Source organism: Triticum dicoccoides, chromosome 7A (assembly GCF_002162155.2).
Source record: "Triticum dicoccoides isolate Atlit2015 ecotype Zavitan chromosome 7A, WEW_v2.0, whole genome shotgun sequence".
NCBI lineage: Eukaryota > Viridiplantae > Streptophyta > Magnoliopsida > Poales > Poaceae > Triticum > Triticum dicoccoides.
Genome location: NC_041392.1, coordinates 704,300,809 through 704,315,957, shown reverse-complemented (window position 1 = coordinate 704,315,957; position 15,149 = coordinate 704,300,809). Strand labels below are relative to the sequence as shown.

At 39.5% G+C, this 15,149-nt stretch overlaps 1 long non-coding RNA gene across 1 annotated transcript; it reads right to left on the bottom strand.

Moving 5' to 3' along the window:
* Positions 1-4,404: 4,404 nt before the first annotated feature.
* LOC119334657 lies at positions 4,405-9,482 on the bottom strand. The gene is made up of 3 exons (XR_005161477.1): positions 9,430-9,482; positions 5,917-5,971; positions 4,405-4,646 (listed from the first exon to the last, which is right to left on the bottom strand). It is a non-coding gene; the product is annotated as an uncharacterized LOC119334657 (long non-coding RNA).
* Between the last annotated feature and the right edge of the window lie 5,667 nt (positions 9,483-15,149).

Here is a 15,149-nt window from a genome sequence, read left to right as displayed (position 1 = left end):
CCCACGGATGGTGGGATACGCAATCACTTGATAGGTGAATGGGGACAAATTTTGTTTGAGGAACATCTTGGCTCTAGATATATATAATCTAATAGCACTAGCAATGACATTTATGAGGCAATAATCACTGCTATTTCCATCTTGTTCTGTGAAAAGTACAGCTAACCGGTTCATCATTATCGCATTCCCTTTAGAAGTCGTCGGCTAAGTTGATGCTACGGTAACTATTTGATAGCATCAGAATGAAAATTAATCATCCTAAGATTGAGGTTGTTAATTCGATTAAATATGCCCATGGTAGCCTTGCATTTATTGGTCAGTAGGAAAGTAGACTTGTAAATTAGTTAAAAAAACCATACAGTGGCACACTGACATCACAAGAGACTGACACGAGAAAGTAAGTGGAGAGGGGGCTTACATGAGCCTCTTCATTCTCCTTGTCCTGCTGCAGCCCCTGCAAACAGTTCATAAATATCAAAAATAAAAATGTGTTACTTTGTACCCACATGAACCTGTGCAAACGCAAACAAATGCATGCTAAGACTAATATAACATGGGAATGATTGATGGAAGGAATCGAGAGTCTCAATCCTAGGGTGGATGGTCCATCAACTTACTACTCATTTTATATTCTTAATTTAGTCATTTGAAATGATATAATGAGAAGGCAACTTATTTACATTCATAAAAACAAGATCAGAAAGTATAACATTGAAATAACCTTGTAATATTATAATCCATGTACTATGAGTCTAGGACCAACCTTTTTCTTATACTAAATTCCTTCTGGAAAAAAATATGAGGAATTCATGGCCAAAAAAGGATAAGGAAACAGTACATATGACAAGTATTACTCAAAATAAAATCTTGGCTTGGGATGACAGTTACCAATTAAAAAAACACCACCCTGAATATATTGCTATGGTCACAGCTTGGTAAATTGGTACCAATGGCACACACACAGAAATTGAACCAAAAAGTATGAGACGTAGAGAAACGCGAGAGTATGTGGAGAGCAGGCTCACCAGCTGAGTTTCCTCCTCGTCATCAATGAGAACCATCATAATGGGCATGACATTTTCTAATAACAGTGCATCTAATATTGCTGCTTCTTCTGGCTGTAGTACCAACCAAGACCAGGTAAGAATCGGACAATATGCATGAGCTTTGTTGTTGGAGCATTTATAAACCACAAGTAAACATTCATAAACCCGAGGTCTTGGTTAAAAGGTAAAACCTATTTGTTACAAGTAACGGTAGTTCTGCACCTCACATATAACGATGGTCAACATGTTGATGTAAATACTGATGGTTAACATGTTGATGTTGTAATACAAAACCAACTGAGAAAATACTACATACTGCAATGTTAACATGTACGATGCCAATCAATGAGTCAATTATGTCATCTTAAGGGAATCATGCAAGACATCTACCAGACCACTTGTTTTTGTTGGTGTTTTTGTCATTTTTACGAATAAACAAACTTCTACATGAAGACACAATGCCTTTTACACAAGACCAGCAAAGCAGTGACAAATAATCTCCACAAAATCAAGGAAATTAAGAGATAATCGATGTACAAATTTAGGTGAAGGAATCAACATGAAAAAACATCGAACGGTCATAAATCTGTAAGTTCAGCATGTAAACCATTATGTATCTTCAATTGCCACTTCATTTTTCATATAGCATATTACCATATTTATTCTAGCACCCTAAAAGGTGCTTCATATTGTTAAGGAAACCGAAATGGCCGAAACAAAGTTTACTCAAACGGGAAGCTAGTACATATACAAGAGAAGGCCTAGGTCATGGGCTTAAAGCTACAAGGGCTAAAAGCTATAAATATTTTTCTTACCCCCCCCCCCTCAAACTGAAGGTGGATCTAAAACATTGAGTTTGAGAATACGAAGACAATGTTGTTCTCTGGTTTTGGATTTTGTGAAGAAATCTACCATTTGAAGCTCTGATGGACCATATTTTAGACGAATAGTTGATTGTTGACAGTGATAGCATGGTAAATAAGGCTCCACAGAAATATGCTTGGTTAGTTCATGCTTGGCTGATCACTGGCAATCTAGATAGGAGCAGTACTATCGCAAAGAACAAATGTGGGTGCATTACATGAAACTCCATAATCAGCCAAGAGCCATCGAAGCCATACGATCTCTGTTGTGATAGTGGCCATGGCACAGAGCTCAGCTTCAGCACTAGAGCAAGACACAACTGTTTGTTTCTTGGACTTCCATGCAATAAGAGAAGTGCCAAGAAAGAGACAATAGTGAGGCTAGAGCGACAGTCAATAGGTTCACTCGCCCAAGTTGAGTCAGAATAAGCATGGGTGTAGCAGAAGTGTGTGTATTAGTAAGACCCAACTATGTGATCAAATCCTTAGTATAGCGAGAGATAGAGAGAGAGAGAGAGAGAGAGAGAGAGAGAGAGAGAGAGAGAGAGAGAGAGAGAGATAGTAACCATCATTAGTGCGGTCAACCTCAATTTCTAGAAAATAATTGAGAGAACCCAAATCTGGCATTTTATATTGCCCACTCTGCTTTTTCTTAACATAAGAAATATACTTTTGATCATGTCCAGTAATCAACATATCATCCACAGAGGGAGGAAGCAAGGTACAACCATGATCAGATGTATGAGTGAGAAGTGCAGGGTCGTTTCACGACAAGAGAAACATGCAGCTTGGACCACAAAATCGAACTGTTGAAACCAAACATGAGGGGCTTGCTTGAGCCCATAAAGGGCCTTTCGAGGGTGACAAGCTTGCCCGTTATGGACCTCAATACCTAGAGGTGGCTGCATACAAACTTCCTCATGTAGACCACTAGGAAAGAAATCTTTTTTACATCGATTTAAAGATTTGCTAATACAGAGATAGAACAACAACAAATAGAGTGTACACAGAAATATTGGGAGCAACTGGAGCAAAAGTATGATCACAGTATCTTCCATGAGCCTACTAATAACCTCTAGCAACAAGTCGAGCCTTATAGCACTCCATAAAACCATCAGACTTTGTCTTTACCTTGTACACCCATTTGCAAGTGATTGGAACCACCGAGGAGGTAATGGTACTAGATCCCATGTACGAGTACTCTGAAGTGATGCAAGATCCTTAGACATAGCGAATTTCCACTCTCGCAACGTAACTGCCTCTTGAGAAGTACTAGGATCACGCGTTTCCCCTACATAGAATCAAGCTCAAGAGAGGAGCGATCATGGATGGCATAGCTTCTTGTTTGGGAGGACTCATTAGCGCAAGGATCACTAGTACTAGCCGAAGGAGAATAACACAAAAGAAATAGAAGATTGGGCATGCATCTGATGATACTCTAAGACGATAAATATAATGAATAGGAAAAGAACCGAGACATGGTGGAGCTGCAAATGAATGGGTAGAGTGTGGATCTGACGAGGAAGGAGCGGAGTGTGGAGATGGTGGGCAAGGTGGCTCTAAGAATGGCTCATCTAAAGAAGATTTTTGAAAGTGAAAGAAAAGAGGTAGACTCTAAGGAGGTGGAGGATGGTTATCAAGTGGAAGAGGAATAGGAAAATGGTGGATCCTCATCACAAATGACATCAGAAAAAAAGAGAATGCGGCGATCATTGTAATGATAACCCTTATGCTCAATGCTATATCCAAGAAAAATGCACTCGACAGACTGGGTAGTCAACTTGGTACACTCACGATGCGTTAACAAAGCATAGCAAGTACAACCAAAAACACCAAGATGGTCATACGTTGGAGGATAACCAAACAGAACCTCACCAGGATACTTGCCTTAATTACGTGATGAAGGTTGGATGTTTATAAGATACATAGCTGTGATAATAGCTTCACCCCAGAAATGAGTAGGGACAAAGGAAATCAAAAGGGTGTGAGTTGTCCACTACAAGAAACTTGTTAATACATGACAGTCCTTGTCCGTCACAGATCAGCCAAAATCCGTCATGCGTCCAAATCCTTGACGGATTTGAAATCCGTCATGTATATCGCGTCATAATTTGACACTGTACCTTCCATGACGGATCTTGGCCGTCATGGATCTGCCCCAGGCCCGCCAAGCCCAAACTAGGCCATGACGGAACAAATTGTCACCGATTTGCATGACGTGGATGCAACATGGACCTGACAAGGCATCTACGTGGATCTGACGTGGATACGAACATGGCCCATGTTGTAACCAGCCCAATTAAGGATTTGGCCCAATAATTTTGGTGTACAGTCCAACCGATAGCTGTTTATATTTGTCATGTCCTGTTTTTTTAGTCCAACCCATTAGGCCTTTTTTGTACAGCCTGTTTTCTCGATACAACACAATTTACAACACGACAACCAAATCATATATTCCTTAAAAAATAGCAATTGTTTACATGACAATACCGATTTCCAACAATCTAATCTGATTTGAAAAAGCAAAGCTTAATATCAAAACATTAATATCAAAACATCACGAGCATATCTAGAAAGCCCTATAAGTATTTTTTTAAGAGTGAGTTACATGACTTGAAAGAAAATACACTACTAGTTGATTTTTTTCTCCAACACCAACGATTGTAGGCAGCTAACCGGACCCAAGAAATCCTGCTAAAAATCTTCAATCTCCAGTAACACGGATTAACTGCCAAACCTGTGTAGAATCAGAAGACAATCAAAATTATAATAAGTTACAAAAGTAAGCTCCCAAATGAATCCAAAGAGTAATAATATTAGTTGATTTTCCAAGCAATCATCTGTGGACACACCACTACTATACTAAGGTACCACGTAAATGTGGGCAACACACGTGAAAACAAGCAAAATTACTCCAAAGAAAAGTGTGTTGAATGAAAGTATAATCAAGTTAGCCTACAAGTGATGAGTAACAAACACACATCACAGAACTAAAAGTGTAGTAGCAGCAGCAGTTGGTTCAGCCATTGGTTCTGGACCAAACAAACAGTAAGTGCATGGGGTTAACCAGGCTAAAAGCTCTCTATTTTATGGCCTAGCAAACAAACATGAGATTTCTCAAAGAAGAAAGCAAACAAACATGATACAGACAAGTACTTGGTTTTTTTTGTTGTGAGAGGAAGTTGTGCGTCTGTACAGGTATTTAGTTTATCTGGATCAAACATTTCTGCAATCTAAAAGAAATGTGAACAAAAGTGAGAGAGACGGGCACTTAGTTTTTTTTTGTGAGAGGAAGCTGTGTGTGCGTGAACACGTACTTGGTTTTGGTTTTTCTGGATCAAAGTTTCTGTACAAGCGACCAGGTGAAATTATGTAAAGAAAATTCAGCCAGCATAGACACTGTACCACACCATTCCTTAACAAACAAGAATGTCAGTAAAGAAGTGACAGACTAACTTCAAGATAATTAACACAAACTGGGCATAAGCATAGGATAAGTTCAAATCAAAATATGTTATGTTGTGGACTATAGTAACTCAATGTTTAAATCAAAATCGGCACCGGAGGATTTTTCATCTAACTTGATGCTTATGCTGCAGGTTCATCTCAAAGTGCCAACAAATACAGTACTAAACAATACTTGCTTGCCAAGTGAACTTCAAATGGCATGCAAAATATTAACAAAGAATATGATACAACTTCACTGAGAGATCTCCCACACTAATAGTTTATTTGTGGAGTACTAAGCGGTATACTTGTTATTACATGAAAAATTCAAAATCTGTAGAAGCAGAATCAGAACCCATGAACAACAAGAGATAGCAACTCTAGTAGAGTATCAATAAAATGCATAATATCAGGGACATTGTACAATGCAGATTTTATGCGCACAAAAATATCTGTACAGTTATAATTGTACTGGAACCACACAACAATCCACACCTTGAACAGCTCAAAGTCTACAGCCTGAATAATTCACATGAAGAATGGAAGGGTATCAAGCTCACCCTGTTTTGCTCGAGGACCGTGGCGTCGGCGTCGATTAGGTGGGAGATGCACTGACTATAATGTGCAAAGCAAAGATATTAGTGTGACAATTGGATATGCGGTCTCATTTCATTATTACTGCAATGCAAATGTTGTCTCAACTAGACCAAATTCTTAAAGAACTATGCCTTCCCAAAAGTCTAAATTTACTAACTGAATTCTTAAAGAATTGATTCAATTGCATACTAACTGAACTAAGAAGGAACAATTTACAATGGGTAGCCGCACATTACTTTCCCTTTCTTCATGATGTACCTGAGGTTTCTCATGCATAAAGTAACAAGTATCTATTTACTACTTGGAATGAATGAACTAGCATTAGAAACCTGAAGTTGTGCAACACCGACCATCCTTTGGATATTGTAAAAAGAACATATTTTCCATCTTTGCATTGGTAATACTAAAACAAATATATTAGACACCATATTACTTGTCCTTGAAATGTGCCAACTGAAATGAAATACCTAGGCATCACCTGCCCTGGATGTCCTGTTCTCAATCATACAAAGTACAAACTTACAGAATTCATGTGATATCTATCTGGTTAACCTTAGCTATGCTATCAGGAATCAAAAGTGACCAGTCACAAGCGGATGTTGCAAATAAATTTTGAGAATACAAATTCCAATAGTACACATGATTGTTATCATTTCCACCAATACTCATGAACAACACACGAAATAAGATAAGCAGGAGATGTCGTAGCGGAGAGAGCAGAGGTACAAGTGCTCACTGAAGAAGATCGTAGGCGATGCAGCGGCCGCAGTGCAGGTTGGCTACCACCGTCGCGCGACAGAGGAGGCCATCGCATGATGCACGGGATGCCCGGCCGCGCCGGAGACGCGACAAAGGAGGTCGGGGTCAACGCCATACAGACCAACGCGCGCGAGCGCACCTAGCTAGGGGGCGCCACCCAGGGGTGGAGAGGGCGCGGTGTCCGACGGGGAGGAGCCGCCGGAGATGAGCCGGTGATGGACGTGACGCCGCAGCCGAAACCCTAGCCATAGGCGAGGGGTTGTGGGCGAGCGCCGGAGACCAGAAGTGGCGGATCCAGCCGGACCAGAGGATGGAGGGGTCGGAGACTAGCTCGTCTGTGTGCTGCGAGCTGGTGGACATCGCCGGAATCGATGGTGTTGGTCGTGACGTGAGGGTCGCATGAGACAGAGAGTTGGGTCGCGAGAGGAGTGGATGGGTGGGGGATGCAGTGGATCTGATAGCTGTCGGAGCTGTGATGTGAGAGAAGTGGAGGGGAAGGGCCGGCGGTGAGCTGTGGGAGGAGCCATGGGAAGAGGTGGTGGGTGGCGGCGGTGGGGAATCGGGAGGGGGCTGTGTGGATGAGGGAAAGAGGAGAGGGACCGAGGGGGAGAGTATTAGGGTTAGCACTTTATATGGTGGTCGGTTAGGCGGGCTTTAGTGGGCTTAGGCGGGCTTGCGGGGCTGTACCAGGCTGTCCATGACAGTTTTTGAAATTGTCATGGCGAATCCATCATGGATTAACAGGTTTTTTGTAGTGGTCTCGGTAATATGATGATGCTTACGCTCAGCAACACCAATCTACGCATGAGCACGAGGACATGAAAGTTGAGGAAGAGTACCCTCGAAAGAGAGAAACTCACAAAACGCGGTAGATAAGTACTCTCCCCCAGAGTCAGAACGAAAAGCGTGTCTAGTGCTAGAGAACTGTGTATGGACCATACGTGCAAAAGCCTAATATACAAAAATCAATTAAGATCAATGCATCATGAAATATATCCAAGTATATCGAAAATAATCATCAACGATGACATAATGTTTGTGATCACCCTTCAAAACAAAAGGAGAAGGACCCCACACATATGAGTGCACTCAATTAGAAGGGTGACCGGAACAATTAGTGCCAGAAGGGTATGAAAGTTGTATTTGTTTTCCTAGCTTACGACCCTTAAATTCAAAACCAACATCTATAGGGACATGACCCAAAACACCTTGATGGACTAGAGTTGATAAATGACAGACACATAAAAGACCTAAACGATGATGCCACTAGGCAAAAGAAAAACATGAGGTGGATATCAATATCACGGGAGAGAGGGAAAATTAGTAGATGTGAAAGGAGAAATGTGGAAGGTGTCCAGAACATAGAGAGAACTCCATGATTATGACTAGTTCTAATGATCCTCTTGTTCAGACGGTACAACACATAGCAAGGGGTGTCATCAAATCCAGTAAAGTAATTCTTATGAGCCAGCTGACCAATAGACATAAGGTTCAACAAGATCCTAGGAGCCGGGGAAACATCTAAAACAACAAACCGAGATTTAGAAAAGGTCCCTTATGAGTGACCTTGCATGGAGTACCATCGTCCGTGTGAACACAAGTATCATCTGTAGTAGGTCAACATGATGTAAGACAAGAGCTATTGGATATCACATGGAAAGAGGCTCCAGTCCAACACTCAGGGAACAACATCACCTGGCATGCGATGAGGTAGGACAACCAACAGGTCCATTAGACGAAGTTTGTAGCTGATACAATTGATTCTGGAGATTGCTTCACTGATTATGAAATTCTCTTAACTGAATTGCAAAGGACTCTAGAACAATGATGGGAACCAAGCAAGCAATAACATTCTCATCCCCTTGACACGAGCAAGTGGAAGGCCCAAGCAAACCGTTGGAATTCATGATGTATAGCCAAACAATAAGGAGGGTCACAAAAAATTACCAAAGGAGTCACGCCAACACAAACCTCATATCAATTGAATAAGAGGAACTACGAGCACTTGCACCTTAGTAATCACAAGTGGATTACTAGAGTTCGACAGCTACAGGAGACACGAGGGCATGCATTGTGGCTTGGCGCGAGTGCACAACTATTGTGTAAAACTATAGTTAACCTATTTGCATTATAACTTTAGTAAATTCTGCCCGATATGACAGAATTATGATGCCTCGGGAGTTTAATAACTATTTGGACATGGTTGGCAAAAAAATTGCTACCCGTTGTGATATTGTCTATGATTGCACCCACATTGCTTAAATACTCAAATCCTAGCTCCACGTACTGTATTAGAATATTATTCTAGCTCCACAAAAGTTGCTTCATATATCACATAGTGGTACAACCAGGATACAAAATAGCTATCAGCAGCAAAAAAAATGTTAAATCATACCTACTACTAGCGCAAATACAATGATGGGGCACAAAAATTGAATGTATTTTATTTGAGGAGCATGTTGGGTCCATGATATATGATAGCAGTATTATGACAAGATGAAGACCAAGATGATGATACAAAATCATTTGATGGAATCATAATGAACCAAACCATTCTAGGATTGAGATTATTAATTCGATGAAATATGCTCATGGTAGCCTTGCATTTACTGGGTATTAGGAAAGAAGACTGCTAAATTACCAACAACGGATAAGTGACCCACTTAGATCAAAGCATGAGAGACTGGCACAAGAAAGTAAACTGGGAGGGGGCTTACCTGCGCCTCATCGTTCTCATCCACCTCCTCCTCCTGTGGCCCCTCCAATTGCTTCATAGATACCAAAAAAATTAAATGTGTTAGTTTGTACTAACTTCAACCTGTGCAACAAATTAATGCATGTTAAGACTATAACATCAACATGGTTGATGTAAGGTAGAGTCTCAATCTTAGGATAGTTGGTTATATATGATATTCTAGTCCTCACGGGCATGTGCCTTAAAAGAAGATGAAATAATATGAGGACAACAAGATAATGATATTATATATGATTCATGCCATACTCCGATCCATTTCCTTTCTGATAACAAAATAATTATTTACTAATAAACAGATAATGGGATGGATGACACCAAAAACTTACACTTCAAATAATGATTGTGAGATCCTAATTGTTTTTCCATTTAAACAAAAAATTAAAATATTTCCTGCGCATTTGCGCGGTCCTCATAACTTGTTATAACAGTTGAAATAACCTCGTACTATTAGCATTGATGCACTAGGACCAACATTTTTCTCAAACTAAATGCATTGAGGCAAACATGTCGAGGAATTCATAGCCAAAAAAATGGAAGGAATTACTCCTTCTGAAAGGTATTATTGAGCTTTGTTGTGGGAGCATTAAGAAAGAACAACTAAACATTCATAATCCAAGGTCTTAGTACAGAGGTAACCAATTTGTTACAAGTAACAGCAGTTTGTGCATCATAAATGTTTTTCTTATTATGTATGTACTGATTGTCAACATGTTTTTGTTGTATTACAAAATCAACTGAGAAAATATTACACCATGGATTGCTAACATGTATGAACCCAATTAATCAGTCAATCATGCCAGCTTAAGGGAATCATGGAACATCTCAACCAGCCCACTTGTTTCAGCAGGCATTGTTGCTATTTTTATGAGTAAGAAAGCTTTCATGTGAAAATCAAATAATGTTTACACAAGAACAACAACAAGTGCTCTCCACAAAACAAAGGAATTAAGAGAGATAACGGCTGTACAAATCTGGGTGAAGGAATCAACCCGAAATTAAAACAATCAATCGACCACTTAACCATTCTATAACTTAAATTGGCGCTTGACTTGCTATATTACAACATGGGAAGATTCGGTGTCAGAATATGGATCCCACAAATATTTGGAATGCAGTCCACAACCTAGTCCAGCACACATCTAGTCTTCATGTCTACTATAGTCACTATCTTTATCTTTACCTAATAATAAAAGGGCTATTGCTTCTTCCTCCCTAATTTTGGTCCGTCATTACGAGATTTTCGTCCGTCCTCATTACAGGATTTTCGTACGTCGTCAAAAATAGTTCGGCCTCTCCTGTTTCGCGTCTCGCTTACATGGGCCCGCTTGGGCCTTTGGCCGTCCATCAGCAGGCTGCGTTGTGGCCCAACAACGAATCCAGCAAAAAATTATCCAGCAAAAAATAGCTGCTGCTATCAGGGATCGAACTCACAACCTGCCATCAGTTTTCCTTACATAGATCCAACTCGTCTAAATCATGCTAGAGTAAGCTAAAGAGGTTTCGTATATATTGCATAGTACCACCTCGCTTCTTTGCATATAATTTCACCAATTTATATGTGAGTATGAGTTAGAATCAATAAGCGCCTCGGGATTAATAAGGAGAGGGTAATAAGTGGCCAGATGCATCTGGAATTAATGGAGAGAGAGAGATCTGGCCAATTCATGAAGGGAATAGTTGGAAAGAACGATTAAATCGGCTGATGCACAAGGGAGGAACGGATGGATTAGTGGGAGAAAATGATGCGATTAAACCGGCGACTGATTAGAGTTAATTAAGGCATGAATTAAATTAGTGAATGAATTAAATTAATTAATGAACGCGAGGATTTGTACGGAAGGATTCGAATCAGCATAGTGTGATTTCTCACTCCCGACGGTACATGATTTTCTCATATTGTACTGACTAAAAAATTATATTATGATTATGTTAATTTTCAGACCACTACTCAAGCAAATACACACACTAACTATTCACTTTTAATATGCTGTAAAAAAACTATTCACTTTTAATATAGTTTGTAGGTTTTTTTGTGCATTGATATAACACATATAATTTCCCGCAAAAAAAGATGACGCACATACAAAAAATTGCAGGTGTCTATGGTCCGGCTCTATCACGTTGGATGTCAAGGAGACCGTGTTGTAGGAGCTAGAGACAAACACCTGTTTCAATTACAGCCGGGGCTCCGCCCGTCCGGGCTGTCACCATCAAGATAGAGGTCAGCATCATGGATGGCTATGGACGACTTATCTGATACGAGGAACCCCGTCTCCCTCTCTTTGTCAATCGCATATCTAGCGTAGAGATAACATTTTGCGCTCGCAAAGGTTCAGGATTTTGCGTGGAAACTGGAATTTCATCAACTGGTCACATTATTACAAATGTTTTGTATAACTGGCCACCCACCATTGTTGAATAGATGGATAACTTGGTCACCGTTTGTGACGGCAGCAAAGATTAGAATTGACAACATGGATGGGTCAGGCGTGCAAGCATTTGTTTCTCCGGTTGCAAGATGGGTGGGGCGTGCAAGCATTTGTTTCTCCCGTTGCAACGCACGGGCACATTTGCTAGTATAAATAAATCGAGACACTTCCACTGTAAAAAGTTAAAAACGGAAGAAAATGTGCGCAATACAACTAGGCCATGAGAAATTGAGAATAACCTCAGCCATGAACTCAATGCCACTGGTGGCGGCAAAAGCGTTTGTGTGATCGTGCGGAACAATGGAGGGTTAGGTCTGTGAGGTAGCGAGTGGAGTTCAGCAGCTGCAGGTGACATGAGGTCGTGTGTTGTCTCTTGGTGTGAGCTCACGGCTATTGTGTAAAACTATTGTTGAACTATCTGTATAATACTTTTGGTAAATTCTCATCCGATATGCCAAAATTATGATGCCTCAGGACTTCAATAACTATTTGTAATGTGGTTGACAGAAAAAAAAAAATTGCTACCCATTGTGATATTGTCTATGATTGCCCCCATATTGGTGAATTACTCAAATCCTAGATCCGCCGCTTTATTACAATCCTATTCTAGCTACAAAAAACTTGCTTCATATATCACATAACGGTACAGCCAGGATACTAAAATAGCAGCCAGCGGCAAAAAAAGAAAGATGTTAATCATACCCACTCACATTGCAAATACGAAAATCACTTGATAGATGAAGGGGTACAAAAGTTTAGCGTATTTTTTTGAGGGACATGTTGGGTTCATAAAATATGCCAGAAGTATTATTTGAAGATGAAGGATACATTGATGCTACAAAAATCCCTTGATAGAATCATAATGAACACAACCATCCTAGGATTGAGATTATTAATTCGATAAAATATACACATCGTAGCCTTGCATTTATTGGTTAGTAGGAAAGCAGGTTGCTAAGTTAGTAACAACGGATAAGTGACACATTTAGATCAAATTAAAGCAAGAGAGACTGATACAAGAAAGTAAATTGAAGAGGGGGCTTACCTGCTCCTCATTGTTCTCCTCCATCTCCTCTTGCTGCGGCTCCTCCAATTGCTTCATAAATACCAAAAAAATATAAAAAAAACTTGTTAGTTAGTACCAAGTTTAACGTGTGCAAATGCAAACATAAGCATGTTAACATTAATATACCATGGGCATGCTTTATGTAAGGTAGTCTCAATCCTAGGATGGTTGGTCCATCAACTAATTCCTAATTTTCTATCCATGATTTAATCATATGAAACAGTATAATGATGAAGCATTTCAATAAATTCACAGCCAAACAAGATGAGAAATCTACTATTACTCCCTCCATCCCAAGATAAGCGTCACTGCTTTGGTATAATGGCAAAATGTCTCTATTTTTTGTCGGAATTTCTGGAATATTGTTCTTTTTTCCTCTCTATTGTGCTTTTAGTTTATACTCCCTCCATCCCAAAATAAGCATCGCTGGTTTTATGAGGCAATGCTCAACTGCTATTCACATCTTGTTCTGTGAAATGTATAGCTAATGGGTCATCATTATGGCATTCCCTATGATGACAATTTTATTAAAAGATGAATGCTAATTTGATCCTACTAAAACAATTTGATGGCATCATAATGAACCAAACCATCCTCTGATTGTGGTCGCCAATTCGAACAGATATGCCCATGGTAGAGCCTTGCATTTGGTGGTCAGAAGGAAAGAAGGAAAGCAGACTGGTAATTAGCAACAAACAATACAGTTACACACTTGCATCAAATCATTTGAGACACAAGAAACTAAATGAAGAGAGAGCTTACCAGAGGCTCATCCTCCTCCTCCTCCTCCTCCTTCTCTGCCTGCATTAGCTCCTGCAAATGCTCATAAATATCAAAATAATAATAATAATAATAATAATAATAATAATAATAATAATAATAATAATAACAATAATAATACAGTTACACACTTGCATGAAAGCATGAGAGTCTATCACAAGAAAGTAAATAGAGAGAGAGCTTACTAGAGGCTGCTCCTCCTCCTCCACCCCCGCCTGCAGCAGCTCCTGCAAATACTGAAATAAAAAAATGTGTTACTTTGTATCAACTTCAACCTGTGCAAACACAAACTAAAGCATGTTAAGACCAATATAACATGGACATGCTTAATGTATCCAAGCTAGAGTCTCAATCCTAGGATGGTTGGTCCACCAACTAAGTCCTAATTTTCTATTCATACTTTAGTCATATAAAACAGGCCGTATAATGATGAAGCAATTCAATAAGTTCACAGCCAAACAAGATGAGGAATTTATTATGTACTAAAAGCACAAAGGGTGAAAGAACAGTATTCTAGAAAGTCCAACAAAAATTAGAGACATCTATGCATTTATGTACTGCATACTCAATTAACCGTTAAACAACAGCCATTGGATTTTTTTTTGACCTAAACTAACCACCACCACCACCATTAAACAACAGCCATTGGATCTTCTTTTGACCTGTACTAAACCCCCCACGCTTCGGCCTTCACCTCAGAAGAAAAAGCAATCTTCTCGGCACGACTTCTCCCAATTAATTGTTAAATAACAGCCACTGCATCTTCTTTTGACCTAAACTAAACCCCCCAAGTTCCATACTTCACCTCAGAAGAAAAGGCAATCATTTCGGCGCGACTTATTTTCGAACATATATTTTTACCAATTTTTAATTGGTTATTTTTTAACTTAAAAAGACACAATGAATCACTAAATATAATCTTACAGAATCTATATTTGGTGTTATATCGTATATCCTAGTCCTCCATCCATGCCTAAAACAAGATGAAAGAATATGAGGACCACCACATAAATGATATTATCATTCATGCCACATATTCAGATCCCCTTCCTTTCTTTTAACAATAGAATTATTTCCTAATTAACAGATAATGGGACAGATGACACCGAAAACTTACTGTTAAAATAATGATCATGAGATCATAACTTTTTTCCCATTTATAAAAAAATTAAAATGTTTCCCGCGCATTTGCACGGCCCTCTTAACTAGCTATGACAGTTGAAATAATCTCATAATACTAGACCAACCTTTTTCTCAAACTAAATGTGTTAAGGCAAACATGTTGACGAATTCATAGCCAAAAAATAAGGCATTACTGCATCTGACAGAGAGGTATTATTGGGCAAGATTGTATCCTCACCAGCCGAGCTTCCTCCTCATAATCACCACCACCATAATCATCCTCAT